This window comes from Phyllostomus discolor, chromosome 5 (genome assembly GCF_004126475.2).
Source record: "Phyllostomus discolor isolate MPI-MPIP mPhyDis1 chromosome 5, mPhyDis1.pri.v3, whole genome shotgun sequence".
Lineage (NCBI taxonomy): Eukaryota > Metazoa > Chordata > Mammalia > Chiroptera > Phyllostomidae > Phyllostomus > Phyllostomus discolor.
Genome location: NC_040907.2, coordinates 69,817,686 through 69,836,690, shown reverse-complemented (window position 1 = coordinate 69,836,690; position 19,005 = coordinate 69,817,686). Strand labels below are relative to the sequence as shown.

General features: G+C 42.0%; 1 pseudogene; it reads right to left on the bottom strand.

Annotated features, from left to right (window-relative positions):
* Positions 1-17,282: 17,282 nt before the first annotated feature.
* On the bottom strand, positions 17,283-18,789 carry LOC118500944 (annotated as a pseudogene).
* Positions 18,790-19,005: the final 216 nt, after the last annotated feature.

Sequence of the window (19,005 nt, the reverse complement as noted above, 5' to 3'; positions counted from 1 at the left end):
TCGGATTATCGTGATTGCCTTAAATATTTTCCTCCATCATCTCTGGACTGTGAGCTCCTTGGGGACAGAGACATTATGTTAATCATCTGTTTAAGTGACTAGCCATCCCGGTTTTCTCAGGACATGGGACTTTCAGTGCTAAAAGTAAGACAGTTCCTAACAGGATCTGATTGGTCAGTCACCCTAGTGGGAAAAAAATACTACAAACACTTCAATATTCCCTGTGCCTGACATGTAATAAGTGCTTGCTCAATAAAAGCTAGTTAAACTTGTACTAAATACTGTGCACGTGTGCTAAATGTTTTTCCATTTGTGTACAGACCTCCCTGATTGAACCAACCAAAGTGCCTTCTAAATCAAAGAAGGATTATTATGAGGTGTATTTTTTTTAATTTCCTTTCTTTGGGGGGGATTCTGTATTTTTAAGGTATATTTTGATTATGCTATTACAGTTGTCCTATTTATTTTTTCTTTGCCCCCTTCTGCCCAGTACTCCTATTCCCTCCAGCATTCCCCCTCCCTTAGTTCACATCCATGGGTTGTACATAAAAACTCTTTGGCTTTTCCATTTCTTATACTATTCTTAACCTTCTCCTGTCTGTTTTGTACCTACCACTTATGCTCCTTATTCCCTGAACCTTTTCTCCCCATTCTCCCCTCTCCCCATCCCCACTGAAAACCTGAACGTGATCTCCTTGTCTGTGATTCTGTTCCTGTTGTAGTTGTTTGCTTAGCTCATTTTTGGTTTTGGTTTTGTTTTTGTTTTTTTTTAGGTTCAGTTGTTGATAGTTGTGAGTTTGTTGTCATTTTACTGTTCTTAGTGTTGATCTTCTTTTTCTTAGATGAGTCCCTTTAACATTTCACTTAATAAGAGCTTGGTGTTGATGAACTCCTTTAACTTGACCTTATCTGGGAAGCATTTTATCTGCCCTTCCATTCTAAATGATAATTTTGCTGGATAGAGTAATCTTAGATGTAGGTCCTTGCCTTTCATGACTTGGAATACTTCTTTCCAGTCCCTTCTTGCCTGCAAGTTTTCTTTTGAGAAATCAGCTGACAGACTTATGGGAACTCCTTTGTAGGTAACTCTCTTTTTTTCTCTTGCTGCTTTTAAGATTCTCACCTTATCTTTAATCTTGGGTAATTTAATTATGATGTATCTTGGTGTGGCCCTTTTTAGGCCCAACTTGTTTGGGACTCTCTGTGCTTCTTGGACTTGTGTGTCTATTTCCTTCACCAAATTGGGGAAGTTTTCTTTCATTATTTTTTCAAATAAATTTTCAATGTCTTGCTCTTCCTCTTCTCCTTTTGGCACCCCTATGATTCAGATGGCGGTATGTTTAAAGTTGTCCCAGAGGTTCCTAAGCTGCTCATTTTTTAAAATTCTTATTTCTTCTTTCTGTTTTGGGTGAATGTTTTTTCTATCTTACATTTCAAATTGTTGATCTGAGTCCCAGCTTTCTTCCCTTCACTGTTGGTTCCCTGTATGTTTTTTTTTATTTCACTTTGAATAGCCTTCACTTCTTCCTTTATTCTGAGGACATAATCAATCATTTCTCTGAGCATCCTCATTACCATTGTTTTTGAACTCTGCATCCAATAGGTTGGCTATCTCCTCGTCACTCAGTTCTTTTTCTGGAGTTTGATCTGCTCTTTCATTTGGGCCATATTTCTTTGTCTCCTCAATTTGTTGGTGCACCTGTTACATTGTAAGGGCAGAACCTTAGGTATTCACCAGGGCAGGGCAACCTGCTTTGCTGTGGCGCTCTATGTGGGGGAAGGGGAGGAGAGGGAGCAATGCCGCTTGCTCAGCACTTGCCCCACTTTCAGTAACTTCCCCTGCTTCCCACAAGTGACTGGCACCCTCCCAGCTGTTGCCCTGGTACTGATTCGCTGAGTGGGTGGGCTTATGTACATTCTATGGCCCCTGGACCCCTCCAACAGACTCTCCTGTGAGATGGCCGATTCTCCCACCACTGCAACCCCCACAGGTTTTTACAGCCAGAGGTTACAGGGTTTTATTCCTGACGCTAGAGCCTTGGGTTGCACCATCTGCCTTAAGGCTGGGATTACTCACTCCCCTGTTGTCCCGCCTGGTTTTTATCTGCACACAGATATGGGACCGCCCATTCTGCCAGCCACCGCTGCCTCACCACTGTGTGTCCTCTCCTCCTCAGCTACCCGTCTCCACCCCTCCTACCAGTCCGAATGAATGTTTCTTCTTTAACTCTTTGGTTGTCAGACTTCCATACAGTTAGATTTTCTGGTAGTTCTGTTGTTTTTAGATTTGTTGTTATCCTTCTTATGGTTGTGCAAGGAGGTGAAGCATTTCTACCTATGCTTCCATTTTTGCCAGAAGGTTTTTTTGTTTTTGAAATTACATAACAATTGGCCAGAAGCTAGTATAATTGGGATTCCCTTTCCAGGCAACAGCACTGTTGAGAGTTATCTTTTGTCTCTGTCAATGGACCTTCATCTCTCCCCCTGGGCCCACCCCACCAATTCCACCAAGCTCCAATCTGTTCCTGATGACTTAAGGAGCCCCAGTCATTGCCAGGGACCCTACTCAGGTCCCCTTTACTACCTCTGGCTAGGGGTGACAGTTAGTTGTTTGCACTGAGGGAGTTCCAATATACGTATATTTGTCAAGCAAAAACAATACAGTTGCGTGTTTCAGGTGGGGGAGGAGCTAGGAAAGTATTGGAAAGGCTGAGGAGTTAAAGGTAAGAAGGGAAATTTCCCAATCTGCTACTGGCTTCATCCAGAAGTGTATATATATTTGTGTGTGTGTGTGTGTGTATAATTTATATATATTAGTATACATGGTACCTGGATTCTGTGACATCAGTTCAGAAACTTTTCCAGAATAGAGGCAATCCCAAGAGAGGTTGAGAGCCTGGGCCCCATAATCAGTCTTAGGTTTATTTTCTATTTTTTTATTTTAACTTTTTAAATATTTTATTTATTTATTTTTTTAGAGAAAGGGGAAGGGAGGGAGAAAGAGAGGGAAAGAAACATCAATCAGTTGCTTCTTGCATGCACCCAGGCCTGACTGGGAATCAAATCAGCAATCTTTCACTTTGCAGGACAATGCCCAACCAACTAAACCACACCAACAAGGGCTCTGTCCTAGTTCTAAATCCTGACTCTGTAAGTTGAATCTCTCTGTAAGTGGTAACAAGAGTACTTACCTCATAGGCTTAGTCTGAAGAGTAAATGAGCTGATGGATGTAAAGTGCTTTGTGCAGTTCCTGGCACATAGGAAGTAATGGATGTGAGTGTCAACCACAATTATACTTCCACTCAAGGTCAATAGAAAAAGTTGATACAAGGAAAGAGCATGAACTTTGGTGTCAGACCTGGAAGTATTTCCATTCAGATCCATACAATTGTGGTCTCAGACAAGTAATTTAATCTCTCTGTGATTGGTAAGGTAGAACTCTGCCCTGTAGGATTGCTATGAAAATTAAATGGGACATATAAGTATAGTGTCCAGCACATGGCAATCAATCAGGATAATAGAAAGATCCTTTCTGTGTTCAGCTCATCTTTTTCTCCAATCTAAGCCTGAGAGGCCCAGCAAATTTCCTGTTACCCAGCACATCCCCACCCCCAACCCAGTCTACTAGCTCTGAAATGTTAAAATGCTGCCTAGCCCTCAGGATGTAGCCGGAAGCCACCTCCTCAAATGTCCTTTCCTCTCTTCTGGCAGAGAAGGTAGCTCTGTCCTTAACCAATTATCCCCTCAATTAATCCATTCTAATGCATCAACTTGCATTGCCAATGTATAAATTCATCATTCTACACCAGTAGTTCTTCAAAATGGCAACATAGAGAAAAATAATGATAATACAGTAAGTTTCATAAACCAATGCATATATTTTCTCCCTTTTGAAATTAGTGCTAAAAGTTCCTTGTTTTATACAAGCATGATGATAATAGGTGCTACTTACTATGTTTCAGTGTCCTTACTTGGCAAAATAAAAAGTAGGCAGTTCTATGCTGATCACCAAAATGTTTTTGGATTGGACACACACACAAAATACACACACACACACACACACACACACACACACACACCATCTAGGAACTACTTCATAGCGTACAGTAGAGAGAGATAAAGGAAATGGAGAAAGAGAGATGTCAAAGGGGCTGGTCAGAACCTGAGCCTCCATGTGGTCACCTTCTGCTGGTTGAATGGAGGCCCCAGTGAGTCTGTCCAGGTGCTCACCAGCACTCACATAAAACAGGCTACAGTTAAGAGTACATTCATTTGTTAGAATCAGTGAATGATCATGTCTTTCTAATTCCAAGTGGCAACAGGTAAGACTGGCTCCACCAGTTTTAAAGCAATGATTTCCAAATTTCAATGTTTGAAAAGTTAGTTAAACTCTGGAGTCTGTGGCCCACCCCCAGGGTCTCTGAGTCAGTCCATCTGGGGCATCTGCATTTTAAATTAGCTTCCTGGGAATTGCTGATGCAGGTGGTCCTCAGGCCAGCCAGACACTGCAAACACCAATACTGACCATTCTGCTCTCTCCTGCATATCCAAAAGCTCACCCTCCTCTTGCTTCTAGCCTCTTTCCTAATATTGCATCTGCTTTCACATCTGTGCCACTCTCAGGTGTCCATACGACTTTTTTCTTCTTGGAACCTTAGTAGTGAAAGGGTCTGAGGTGGGTAAATTCCCGTGAATCACAGTGAAGTCTTATTTCAGTTTTTGGCAGCCTGTTCAAAAGTCACAAATATTGTGTGTCCCTAGGTCCTGAGACAAAGCAGCATGGCTTCTACCTCCCCCATCACATCTTCCAGTTCACTTCCAGTGAGAGGCAACTACATCTCCTTTGCACCACCGGTGCTATGTGAGAAGCAATAGCATTCTGTTCCTTAGGGTAGGTGATTATGAGTTTGTTGATGATCAACTATCTGAATTTAGTACAACCAGGTTTCCAGATGCCACAGGAAAAAAAATGTGGCTAAGAGAATCTGCCTAATCTGGTTAATTTAGAAAAAGCAGAGAGAAGCTTATATGGAAAATGGCTCTTTTGTTTTATCAAAATCACTAATTTCACTGACTTCACCTTTAGCCCACGTTCATGACATTTATCCATTTCTTGTTTTAATCACCACTTAGTGTTGCTGTCAGATTTTAATAATCTCTCCAAAACTTCTGGCCACTATTCAGGCAAATAGCCCCCAAAGAAAGGAAAAATAATGTTGAGTGTGTGCTGGGTGGGGAGGGGCTTTGGCAGCATGCATCCTGGTGTTTATTCAGAATGGTAAAGACTTTTGAAAAGACTTCACAGGTGGAAAAAGCTCTCAAAGGGGTTGACATACAAAATGCCAGCCAGGGCCCAGCCTCACTCCTAAAAGCCTTCAATTTCTGGAGGAGTGAATTTTAAGGTCCTAGGAACAAAGCCAGATTTGGTAAGCTTAAGGATAGGTAAAGCAAAGAATTTCTTTGCTTTGCACACAGAAGAATTGAAAAAGGAAGCATGGGAATGAGGAGTGTGGGGGAAGGGTGTTTATTCCGGTGTTGAAAGAACAAAAAAGGACCATAGTTTGCTTTTTAATTTCTCTTTCTTTCTTTCTTTCTTTCTTTCTTTCTTTCTTTCTTTCTTTCTTTCTTTCTTTCTTTCTTTCTTTCTTTCTTTCGTGCAAGGCAGATGGACTGTTGATTGACACTAAATAAATCCTTGAATAAATGAATCTCTCTAGCACTGGGGAGGGGATGGCGAGGAGGGAGGGGGGATGGTGGGAAGTGGCTCGTGCATATGGAACAGATAACTTTTTAAGGAAAGGGGGATTAAAAGCAAGAACCCAGGGCATTTAATAACTGTGGCATTTTATTTTTGCCTCATGTGGATTATTGGGGATTATCGGCTAAAAGCAAGAGCTGAGTCTGGTGTAACTGTTTGACTCACCCTTCCTGTCCTCTCATTTAAAACCTTCTGTCTCTTCCATGGCTTTCATTTGGTTAACAACAGACAGATATGGAGTGCCAAGAAAGTTTTTCTATAAATGGAAGGCTCCCCACAACCAACCTTCCCTAAAGAACAGGAATGGGTTTTACCGTCAAATTCGACCTCTATAAAATCATAAAGCGCAATTAGAAGGATTAAAAAGTAGATCCATAAAAGACTTTGCAGCAACTGCAGTGGCCTAAAGCACCAAGCTGCTGCAGCTCAGGAGAGCCAGCCAGCGGCAGAACGCGGGCTGCAGCCCAGGCCTCTGCAGGAGAGCTCCAGGCTGTCACTGCGCCAGGTCCTCTCTGCAGGTCATCAGTGACTCCTGCTTATGAATCAGGCAAATGCTTATGCTTTGCCTCAAACATTACATATCACCTGACAGAGAAGCTATATTTCAAAAGGAAAGGTCTTTCCTTGGCCTTTGTGGACCCAAAAGGAAGGGACGTTCTAAACTGAAGCCCAGGGTGGGGAAGTTTTAGCCTCCTAAAAAGTTTAGTTTGGTCAACAAAACAAGTGAGCAAAACAGAACCAGAGACATAGAAATAAAGAACAAACTGACAGTAACCAGCGGGGAGGAGGGGGGAAGATCATGGGAGACAGAGGGGAAGGGTCGTCAAGGAACATGTATAAAGGACCCATGGACAAAGACAACAGGGGTTGGGGGCAGGATTGAATGTGGGCGGTAGGGGTGGGTAGGGCAGGAGAGAGTAATGGGGGAAAAATGAGGACAACTGTAACTGAACAACAAAAAAAAGCTTAGTTTGAGATTATCTGAGAGGGTTAAAAATATCACAGTAGTCTCAGGAATGATGACCTCATGGAAAATAGTGATGGGCTTTGGAGCCAATTCCGAAGTGTGGATTCTAGTCCTGATCCAGCTACTCAAGGGTAGTTTGACCTGGAGCAAAGTATTTAAGTCCTCTAATCTCAGTATTTTTATTTACATAACAGAAATAACAACATGTCTCTCAAGGGACACGAGTACTTAGAGCATAATACACTGAAATCTCCTTCCTTCAATATATAAATGCTCAATAAGTATTATTTTCATTTCTTGTTCCCTCTACTTCTCTTCCACCCACCCACCACCAAACTTTTCATCCGCAGAAATGTCTCACTGCCACTGTGCCTCCATGCCTCGGGAGGTTGTTTCAGCGTCACAAGAGGATAACTTGGTGAAACCTGCTCACATCAAGGGATGTTAACAAACACGTTGGCGAGGCCTGCAGACTCTGAGGGCAGCTGGTCAGGTGGTAACCACGATTTGCACCTGATCTGAAGTATATCATCACCAGAGAAACTGCCTCACAGTCTTGGTTTAGGTCCTGATAGAAAGAAGAGAGTGTTCGTCCCCAGGGAGTCTGTAGTCAGAGGGTCAAGAGAAAGCAGCAAAAAAGACGAAAGCGGGGTGGGGGTGGGGTGGAGCCTGGAGGAGGCAGAGAGTTAAGTCGGGAAGGAATCCAGGCCAAAGGACGAGCCAGCGGGGAGGACGTTTTGATTTGAGAGGCAGAGTAAAGTCAGAGGAGGGGCAGGACTCTACAGGTATCTCCAGGAGTTCTGTGGCAGGGACTTGGGGGCAGCAATCTTGCTAAAAGTGTAGTTTAAAGCTATGTTTATATAGCAGTATGTGTTGATAAAGTTAATTCCTAAATTGAGGCCCCCAAAATGGAGGTCACCCCAGTGGCCCAGCCCCATTACTAATCTAAACCCACGACAGCCTGAACTGAAGGGAAACACCTGGCTGTCAACTTAGGTTTAGCTAGCATACCTCACCCTAGAAAACAGTTGCTGCTAGCCTTATCAGAAACCTCTGACCTTGCAGCCAACCATGCCTTGTCTCCTGATGACTCCTACTCGCTCTGGGCCCCAAATCCCTCCGGAAGAGTGTGCTCTGCTGCTTGAGAGGCACTGTCCTCCCAACCCATGGATTGTTTGCCCCTTGAATGAAAGACATCAAACTTGACTAAATTATTTTTGTTTGGTCATTTCTGACAGTATAAGAGTGGGAAAAATTGTCAATTAAACCTAACAAAGATGATGAGGGCAGTAATGGTGAAGTTCAAAGAGGAAAAGGAGGAGCAGGGTGGCAAGTCCAGTGATTGCTGAGACAGGAGACGGAAAATGAGCCAGCTCAGTAGAAGGGAGGTGGGACAGGGGATGGGACCTTGAGCGCAAAGAGAAATTTGGCCCGAGAATCTGTATTTTTTTAAAGCTTCCCCAAGGATTCAGTCTGGGAGTTTGTCCATTAGTGGTGTCATGTTCTGCATGACAGTGAGCCAGCAGCACTGTCAGCCAGGTCTCAGCTCCTTCTCTCATTGTTATGTAAGCCCATGGCCTGCTCATAGTTTTCTCTTCTGCAGGGACATGGCTGGAAAGTAGGCTAAGAAAATTTGCAAAATTAAAATTAATAAATTAAAAAATTCTTATTCTATTACAGTTGTCCCTATTTTACCCCTTTGTCCTTCTCCACCCAGCCTACTCCCCACCCCCTACTCCCACAGTCAATTCCCACACTGTTGTCCATGTCCATGGGTCATTCATGTGTGTTCTTTTGAGGCAGGAGATAGTCAGGAAGGAAGCTCCAGAGGCCCCGCAGGGCTGAGGTAGAAAACATCTATACATGACAAAGACCCCCTAAGACCTGTTGTTCCTGTTTTCTGGGATAACTCTGAATCATGGAATGCGCCTGCGAGCTACCCCTGATTCATTATAATATCATTATAATGAAATAACATTGTGGGGCTCCCTTCTCCAGTAGCCAATCAAGAAAATCATGGGAAACCACACATGTGTAGTAGCTTTGAAATCCAACTCCTTGTACCTGCACAGGAAAAGCCCGCCAAAGACTAGCCAGGAGGCTTCTGCCCTATAAGAATAGAATCCCCCAGCCCACGTGTGCCTTCTCTGCTCAGAGTTGGCCCACTCCCATGTCATGTGGAGTGTACTATCACTTAATAAATATTCCTTCTTTCTTTATGCTATAAACTTTGTGTGTTCAGTTCAATTCTTTGTCCTCGATCACTAAGAACCTGGTTACCTGTGCACACCTGTGACACTTTGACTAGTCCCTTCCCCTTCTTTCCATCATTATGCCCCACCCCCTCCCCCCTCTGGCCACTGTCAGTCTGTTCCATGCTTCCATGTCTCTGGTTCTATTTTGCTGGTTAGTTTACTTTGTTCATTAGATTCCTGTTATAGTTGAAATTATATGGTATTTGTTTTTCACTAACTGGCTTTTTTCACTTAGCATAATATTCTCCAGTTCCATTCATGCCATCAAAAAAGGTAGGAATTTCTTCTTTCTTTCTGCTCCATAGTATTTCCTTGTGTAAATGTACCACAGTTTTTTGATCCAGTCATCTACTAATGGGCACTTAGGCTGTTTCTAGGACTTGGCTATTGTAAATAACACTGCTATGAACATGGGAGTGTATGAGTTCACTTGAATTGGTGTTTCGGGATTCTTAGGGTATTTTCCCAGCAGTGGAATTGCTGGGTTGCAAAGTAGGTCCACGTTTAGTTTTTTGAGGAAATTCCATACTATTTTCCACAGTGGCTGCACTGGTTTGCATTCCCACCAACAGTGCACTAGGGTTCCCTTTTCTTCACGATCTCACCAGCACTTGTGGTTTGTTGGTTTATTAATGATAGCCATCTAACAGGTGACATCTCATTATGGTTTTAATTTGCATGTCTGCAAATTAACATAGACAAAAGATGAAAGATGCTGTTGAGCACCTTTTCATATGTCAATGGGCTATCTGTATGCTTAACTTTATGTCAGATATAACTCAGATCACATTTTGTTATACATAATTATAGTCAAGTATTTAAAATTCTGTTCTTCAGTTTTTGTCAATACAATGGGTATACAATAATAGTATTGTACTTTTTGCACAGGTAATTTTTAAATCCTCACTTGACATTATTAGGAATAAATATGATGTTATATGTAAAGAACTACATAAGGGCCCTGGTTCACAATATGACAATATACTGTTATGAATAATGTTTTTATTGATAATGAAGATGAAGACAATGACCATGACAGCATACATTTCCCATGTAATAGACTGGAGATTTCTCCATATACTCAGCGCTTAGGGAAGTGATACTCTTCTCTCTAAAGTACAGTGGCATGTCATTCCCAAGCCAAACTGCAGCTCTTTGTAAATAGTCTCCCACCTGCACGGCCTGGTGTGGCTGGGGAGTATGCGTCATGGTGCTCTCAAATCACACCGTGCACCAAGAGCTTTCACACCCACAATCTTCCCTGTAAGCAGTGAGGGTAGAGCAATGTAATGAGGAGTACCAGAGGAGTAAGGCTTGAGTCCCTATGATTTCCAACAAGTTTTTAAACCTTTTTTAGGCTCAGTTTGCCCATGAGTGAATCAGAGAATTTTTGCTTTGTGGAATCCACAGTCTTATGGGGACCAAAAAGAGACTTGTATGTCCAAGTGCTAAACCACAATGCCGACGCGCAAATATCCGAGTTGCCCTTATTTTTGGAACTAAGGAAACTAACATTGACAGAAATGACCTGACATGTGCACGCTCTCTCAACTTACAAGAGGGAGAAGCAGGACAGGAAATTGGGTCAGTGTGCCTTTCTTCACACAGCATAGCTTCCTGAACTGCTAACATTCCCTGCAGGCCCTTCACAGCACAGGCAAAGCAAGGAAAGACTCAGGTCACACAGACCCCTGTGGTCAGGGCTTTGTAAAGCAGATTCCACCAATAGATCACTGCATTCCAGGACCCACAGGTCAGGCCATCACCTCCCTGTGGGACCTGTGGCTTCCTGTATCAGCAACCTCTGTGACAAGCCAAAGCTATAGGGGATATTTCCCTCTTTGCTACATTCCAGTTTATACTAAGGCAGTGAGGTGCAGTGGGGCCTAAGATTCCTTCTCATGCCCTTAAAGCCTGTATGAGTTGGATAATTTATTTCTGCTTGAATTCAAGATAACAATAGCTACTATTCTTGAGTGTTCCGTATTGGTACTTTACAACCATGTTATCTCATTCAGTTCACACTACAGCTCTCTGAGGCTGTAGGTGCTATTATTATCCCCATCCTTTGGGTGGGAAAATTTAGGCCCTCACGTGTTAGCCTACACTGCCAAGGTCATGCACCTACCTACGTAGGCTGTCTCAGAAGCCACTGCTCTTAATCACCCCATTGTTTCTTGAGAAGTGGCCTGAAGACCACATGTATCAAAATTGCCTGGTGTTTATTTCCTTCCCCAACCTACAGAATTGGATGGGGGTGGGTGGAAATAGTGGGAGTCCACGAATTTGCATTTCAATAAGGTCCACAGTTGATTCTCATGGGCATCCAAAGTTAAGAACCACAGCTGCCCTCTCCAGCCTTCCAGATGCACTGTGTCAAAAGACAGGCAAGGAAGGGAGCAATCTGACCTTTAATACAGAAAGAACACATCTTTGGCAACATTGTACAAAAACAAGCCATGTCCGTTTTCCCTCACATTTAGTGAATAACCTACACAGCTTCTCTTTAGTGGGTCTGGGTGGGACAAGGTTGTTTCTGTTGATTGACAAGGATTTTAACATGAATATTTAATGGGCAGGGCAGCGGGTACACTTGCCTAATGTAATATTTCAAGCTCCATTTTCATACTGAAGGGATTTGCTCTCCCTTAATGCATGTCTACATCCTGTGCCAGTCTTCCCAACAGCATTTTCCACACAGATAATGCCAGTTCAGGGAACCCCTTTTTCCCAGCTCTCAGTTTCAGATAGCACTCACTCTTATCTTGAGATAAAGTTTTTTTTTGTGCTGAGGAAATACCACTGGGTATTGTCTAGATTTTTATTATCTCCTATCCAGGCCCTCCCTTTATGCCTTTTTGGTTAAAACCCATTGACAGAATTAGCTTGGTTGATGTCATTCAGATGAATCACTAACACTTTACCCTCTGTCTCTGTCTCTATTTCTATATTTCTTCTTCCAGCCTCTAATGTTTCCCAACTTGCAAAATATTTGGGTCAAATATTGTATTTGGGGTTTATTTAAACCAATCAGAGGAACAAAGGACTCTGCCATCGAGATGTACAATCTTGTTTGCTGTATTTCTGAAAATTCTTGAATAGTGATTTTATACAGCTAACATTATGCATAATGGCGAAAGATGAAATACTTTCCTCCTAATATCAGGAACAAGGCAAAAATGTCTCTGCTTGACCCTTCTGTGAAGCAAATAAATAAATGCATTAAGATTGCAAAGGGATAGGTAAGACTGTCTTCGTCCACAGATGACACAATATTGTATGCAGAAAATTCCAAAGATGCTACAACAAAATACTAGAACTAATAACCATGTTAGGTTGCAAGATATGAAAAACATACCCATTATTACTATACAACTACTGCTAATACAACAACTATGCACTGTAAAACCTTTTCTACTGTCTGAGCATTTTTTTGCCATTACATAATTAAATATTTTTTAAACCAACAAAAAGAACAATGTATTAATGCTGTCATAGAAATAGTGACAGAATGCTATGGGAGAACTGAAGAGGAGTAACACCCAGTTAGACAAACTTCAAAGTTTGAAGGCACAGGCCTAAGACTGGGTTCAACAACCTCAAGTCTGGAGGTTCCCAAATCTCCCTTGAATTCTATATTCCTTAGGGTGACTTTGAACTCACAGAAAGCTATTATTCTCATGGTTACAGTTAATTACAAGGAAAGGATATGGATAAAAGTCAACGACAAAGAAAAGACACATACAGTGAAGTCTGAGAGAGTTTCACAGGAGAAGCTTCCATCGCCCCTCATTTGTGGAGGCAGGATGTGCTATTTTTCCAGCATCAGCGCAAGGCAGTAACATGGAGTAGGTACCACACGCCAGGGAAGTTCACTTGAGCTTTAGGGTCCAGAGTTTTCATTGGGACTTTATTACATAGGCATGATTGGCAGATTGATGATTGATTGATCACATGTGGGTTCACTCAGTCTTCAGTGGTACTGCAGGATCCCAAGCTCTATGGATAGTCTTTCTTATTCGACCAGCCCCCACCCTAAGACCATCAGACGTGGTCAGCCTTATCTTAAAATCTGGTATGGTCAGCTGCTACACTAAACTAAGATACTCTTATAACAAAGTACTTCCCAGAAGCTGAGGACAATGGCCAGACCTGCCTGTGGGATGAAGCCAAATTCTTTAGTACACAGGACCCAACCCAGATTTGGAAGCCAGCTAACATTTATAGTTAGGGTTGAGATAAGTTGAAATCTTACTGAAGTCTGTGGAAGAAGCTGCCAAAAGCCACACTGGACTGAGTTGTTACTATTATTTTATATGTTTTTAGAGGGAATAATATTCTTGAACATTTAAATATTAACAGAAATAATTTTTAGCCTTAGACTTTTGTGTCATTCGCTTCTTTCTTCTTTTCCTGTTACATCCTTAGGAATATTTCATGTTTTCCTAAAATTAGAATGTTTTTAAGGGTTGTAAGAAAAACCGAAATGAGGCTTACACACACATATTTTACTTAGAAAAAAGTAAAAAAATGTCCAAAATCAGATTTGGGACTTCATTTGTTTTCAGTAATCTGTGCTTTAGTCTACTCGTATATTGCTGTAGGTAATTCAAAGTTGTCTGCGATTGGTTTTTGTAAATGCTTAATTGTACCTGATTTTTACAAGGTAGTCACTTAGCAAAAGAAGTGTCCGAATAATTCCTCATTTCAGCAGTAACAGGCAAGAAAAGAAGAGCTAATCCTTGAACTATTTACTTAGATGAATAGAAATACCCTTTTTTTGAAACAATGGATATGCAAGATTTAGCCATTAAAGGGTTTGGGTAAAAAAAATCCTCTCAGTAAGAGTTGAAATCTGAGAAAATCTTTCAAGGAAATTAAACACTTGATCAAAAAGAGAAAAGGGCCATTGGTGAGAGCTGAGATTAAACAGCAGAGTTGTCTGAGAAGAGGCCTCAATTGTAAGAACCAGGCAGTTAATAATATCCTCTCCAGGATCTGCTTTTCCTCAAGATATCTCTTTGGGGAAATACGATAGTTTCATTTTCTCTTTGCTAATATAGGAAAAAGTGTCTTACCTTTAAAAAATGTGAAGAAAACTTCAAAATTTTGAAAAAAATCAAACCAAGAAGAAACAATTTAGAAGTGTATTTCTAGTATAAGGGAAAGTACCACTCCAAATCAGGACCTAAGACATTTTAAAAATAGCCCTGGCTGGTGTGGATCAATGGGTTGAATGCTGGCCTGTGAACCAAAGGGTGGCCAGTTCGATTCCTGGTCAGGGCACATGCCTGGGTTGCACATTTGGGAATGTGCAAGAGGCAACCGATCCATCTATGTCTCACACATTGGTGCTTCTCTCCCTCTATTTCTCCCCCCCTTCCCCTCTCTCTAAATAAATAAATAAAATCTTTTTAAAAATTATAAAAAACAAAACAGAACAAAAAAAGACATTAAAAATATACATCCATTAAATTTTATTTATTTAAATGGAAGTATACTTTCATTTAAATAAAGCAAATAATAGTGATTCACACTTCTTGCATGAAATTAAGCACTTCCATCATTTGAGTACTTTGTTTGGCTCATAGGAACACACAAATCCCTGAAATTAGTCACTTATTTGAATCCTATCTTTCTTATTAACTCATCACATGAACCTGAAGAGAAAGAACCACTTTCCCATGTTGTATATGGAAAAGAATGAGAATAATGTAGTCAAAATAGTACCATCATTATCACCACCTACCATCATCATTATCACCACAACTACCACATATTAAGTGCTAACTATCTGCAGGCATTATAGCTCTACTTTCCATATTTAATTTAATTCTTATTAAAGCACTAAAGGTGAAAGTATTATTATACTCACTTTATAGAAAACCCTAGCACTCAGAGAATTCACAGAGTTAGTAAACAGCAGAGTTAAAACTAGTTCTGCAGGGCTTTAGATGCCCTTACTCTTTCTCCCTGCCCCCGTGATTCAATTGTTTAGCGTTTCCTACAAGTAATTGTATCTGTACTGCAGCCTGTGTCCAGGACTGACACTTATGCTCAGGGTTAGCTCAGCACCTGGAAAGGCAACAAGGGCCCTGCTGTGTCCCTATGCCTCAGGTTAACAGAGGATGGGTTCCCACAACTTGGTGGGGAATGGGCTGCATGAAGTAAATCATCTTAACATGGTTATGAAGATAATTCTGATTTACCTGGGTCCCAGGAGCAAGCTGACTAATCCCTGAGCTGGGTTGAATGAACCACTTGGTTCTGGTGCAATTCCCTTTTACACTCTATTCTAACACTGTATGTCATAATAGGTACTTAATACTTCATAATATTCAAAGTTCTAATATTATTTCAAGCCCAGCATGCTTTCTTTCTATTATAGCACACTTCCTTTCAGGTAAGTATACAAACAGAAAATATTTCATTGATATATTTAATCAGAACTCTTTGGTTGAATGAGACAACACCCCACTTTTTGCTTAGGAAAATGAATAAATCTGTTGACCCACATAGCGAAATCATGAGAAGGGCCAGATGGAACTAGTCTGAGAAGAGACTGCATCCAAAGGCTCCATCACTGTCAGGACTGTCTGTTTCCTCAAGGGCAGCACTGGTGCCTGGCCCCAGGCCCACACCTTCAGAGGACAGCAACCCAAAAGGAGAAAGTGTATGTGAATCTCTGTAGCTCCACTTTGACAAATCCTGGGAGAGAGTTGTGATGTTCTAACATGGATCATGTGCCAATATCTTGGGCAACCACTGGGACCAGGGATGTTACAGGGTGCAGCCAAGAGGGGGGACCCCAAATAGGCATTTGAAATGGGGTCCAGAACTTAAGGTGTCCAGGAGATTTTAAGGTGTCTTCACCCCTTCCCCCACAGGTGTGAGTTGGGGGAAGGGGCACACAGAGCAAGAACATGCAGGGCAGCTTTGCAGCTAATCCATGGCATGGTCATTTAGCATACCTATAGCCTTTGGCTGGTCACTTAGATATGCTAAATAGCTATGGCCATGCTCAAGGCCAGGGGGATGGAAAGGGACCTCCCCCCCAAGATGGGACCTGGGAGGCAGGTCCCCTGAGTTACAGCACCTGCATGGGAGCTGGGAGAAGATTGGGTCCATGACATGGGGTGACACCTGCCCAGACCCACGATGGCAACCAGAAAAGCTGGAGAAGACAGCAGATTGAGGGCAAGCGTGCCCAAGTGTAGGAGGAGTCAGAAATGGGGCTGCAGAAGAAGATTGGCTCGGGGGATTTAAACTGAGACACGGCAGCCATTGGGAGAGAACCACGCGGCCTGGACAGAGTGGGGACTCTCCCTTCCCGCAGCCCTGAGAGAGGGAGAACCACGCGGCCTGGACAGAGTGGGGACTCCCGTGGCCCTGGGAGAGAGGACCACGTGTCTGTGCCAGAGTGGGGACCCCCACAGCTTTAGAAGGGGGAACCACCACCTGGTTTTAGCAGAGATCCTGGCGACTCAGCCGAGGGTGCCGGGAACCCAGGGAGGTCTCCCAGTCGAGGTGGAGTACTAACTAAGAACCAGAGGACTGCCTGAGCCATGGACTTCTATTTCCTTTCCTGAGATACAGTACTCTGGACTGGGCAAAGGGGGAAGGAAGGAAGGACTGTGTGTGTTTGTGGGTATTTTTAGGGACTTCAGGATTTTTGATAAAGACATTAGGTCACTACTTTAAGTTAGTATAGCATTAAATAAACATTTCCTTTCCTTTTCACGAATCTCTGGCATTGAGAGACGTCTTTCCTAGGGCAGCGGACATAACGACCCGGGGCCTTCTTTCAATAATAGTATATTGTCCCAGGCCCCCCTCCCCCGTTTGTTCTGTAACAGGGAGGCAGGCATACGAGAAGATGGCCATCTCCATTTAGACCACAGGGGTAGAGTGCAGGAAAAGTGGCTTGTTCCCCTAAAGAAGGGGATGATACCCATGTGGACAGCAGGAGAATTATTGGCAGGAGAATTACGGGCAGTCTCCCCAGTCCTAAACCCCAAAGGGTCATATCTGAAGCGGGCCCTAGATTTTAAAGTCAGCCTGAAGGTGCAACATCTTATGTCTTAAAACCATCCTGGAAAATTGTCTAAAATGGGTATATAGCCTTAATTTTTAGTCATAGAAGGACTGAAAAACACTGAGCTTGATAAATAAAAGAACAAAATAAAGGTCTACAAGCTGATGTTTGGACATTCAAATGAGCTTTTTTTTTTAAGATTGTATTACTTGATTTTGTTTTACACTAGGTGGTGGATGCAAAGCAATCCTCCTTAATAAAGTTGACAATTAGCTTCACTCAGAACATTTTTAATAATGCACATTAAAAAAGTATCCTTACAAATTGTTCTGCAATCCAAATATGCAATAGCTTGGAAAACAACGTTCAGATAACAAAAGCCAATGTAAAAAGACAGGTTTAAATGCCTTAGAACAGTACAAGCTTTGTTTGGCTCTGATTTTACAGTTTTCTTACTGCATCATCAATGTCAGAAATCTGTTCCTTTAACTGGCTCGGTTGCTCGAGATTTCAAGAAATACCTTTTCTTCCTGGTTTCATTTCTCCTCTGGATCCAGCCACTATTCTCTAACATCAGTTAGGGCTTTTCCTTTAAAGTCACAAACGCTGACTGACGTTCCTCATTTTCTCAATCTGAAACATGCTATCATCTCTGCAGTTGCTGCTCTGCTTAGAAAATGACAAGGCTCTTGAAGTTTCACCAGTCTTTTGCTTCTTTACAGGTATTTCTGAAGTAACTTGTTTTTTCCTCTTTAACTTTTTGTCAACTTCACTGTCAGAATCACTGCCAGAAGAGCTTGAAGAAACAAGTTCCTTTGATTTGAGTATTTGCTCCACACCAGCTCCTGATCGGCCCTGTGCTCACTTACTCACAACTCACCCAGATGCGCTGGCTTTTAAGACAGTAATCGTATCCCTTTCCCAAGAAGAGGAGACACAGACAAAATTCTAGAAGTGTCCCTCTTTAAGCATAAGATATAATTCATTTAAAAAAAACATTTTTGATTATTGATTTGAGAGAGAGAGATTTGTTCCACTTATTCACGCATCATTCCTTGGCTGCTTCTTGTATGTGTCCCAGGGGTCAAACCTTGGGGTATAGGGAAGACACTCTAACGAACTGAGAGCTACCTGGTCAGGGTGGGTACAATCCATTATTTTTTAAAATGTGACAGTTTTATTACCTTAGTGCATATCAATAAAATCATTTGTTTTGACAACAGCTATGTGAAAGTATATAGCACAATGTCTGATCATAGAAAGCACTTGATAAATGTCTGCTAGATTTAAATCCAAACATTCCTTGAAAGCAAAAAGATCTTTTTTGTTTGGGTTGGCATTTCCTGTGTGGCCCCTCCAAACAGCAACCATTTCCTGCTAACTTGGGCTTGGTGTCCTGACCACGATGGATGGAATCACATGTTGCAGAAGTCCTTACAGCATGGGTTTTGTCACAGCTAGAGTGGTATGAAACACACTAAGATGGTTTCAGGAGCCTGAGGTCTCCACGGAAATTAGCCATGAAACTCGGACAAATCGTTTTATTTCTCTGGCTTCAATTTCCTCATTGGCAAAACCCAGATGCTAATATGTCCCTATCAATAAAGCTGTTGAGGGAGATTAGATTAGATAGCACACAGCTAACAAGCTAGTTCATATCAAGCACCAAAGTAATGGAATTTCTTTCCTTTCTGGGAGAAGATCACATTGTGCCAGACCTCAGGACGGCAGTACCTGAAGAGAAGATACAGCAGCTGCTGACTCAGCTAGCATGAACTAGTTAAAGCAACAACTGACTCAGAAAAAGAAAGGTGGGATTCGGTTCTTCACTGCCCTTTTCTTAGGCAACACAGCTAGCTTCTCCCTGCTTCTATCAAGTTGCCAAATTATTATTTTCAAGTACATTGAATTGTGCATACTAAGAAAAAAATCACTTTTTAAAAATTTGGACTTATATGTGTACATGTGATGAGATGCTGGTGAAGATAC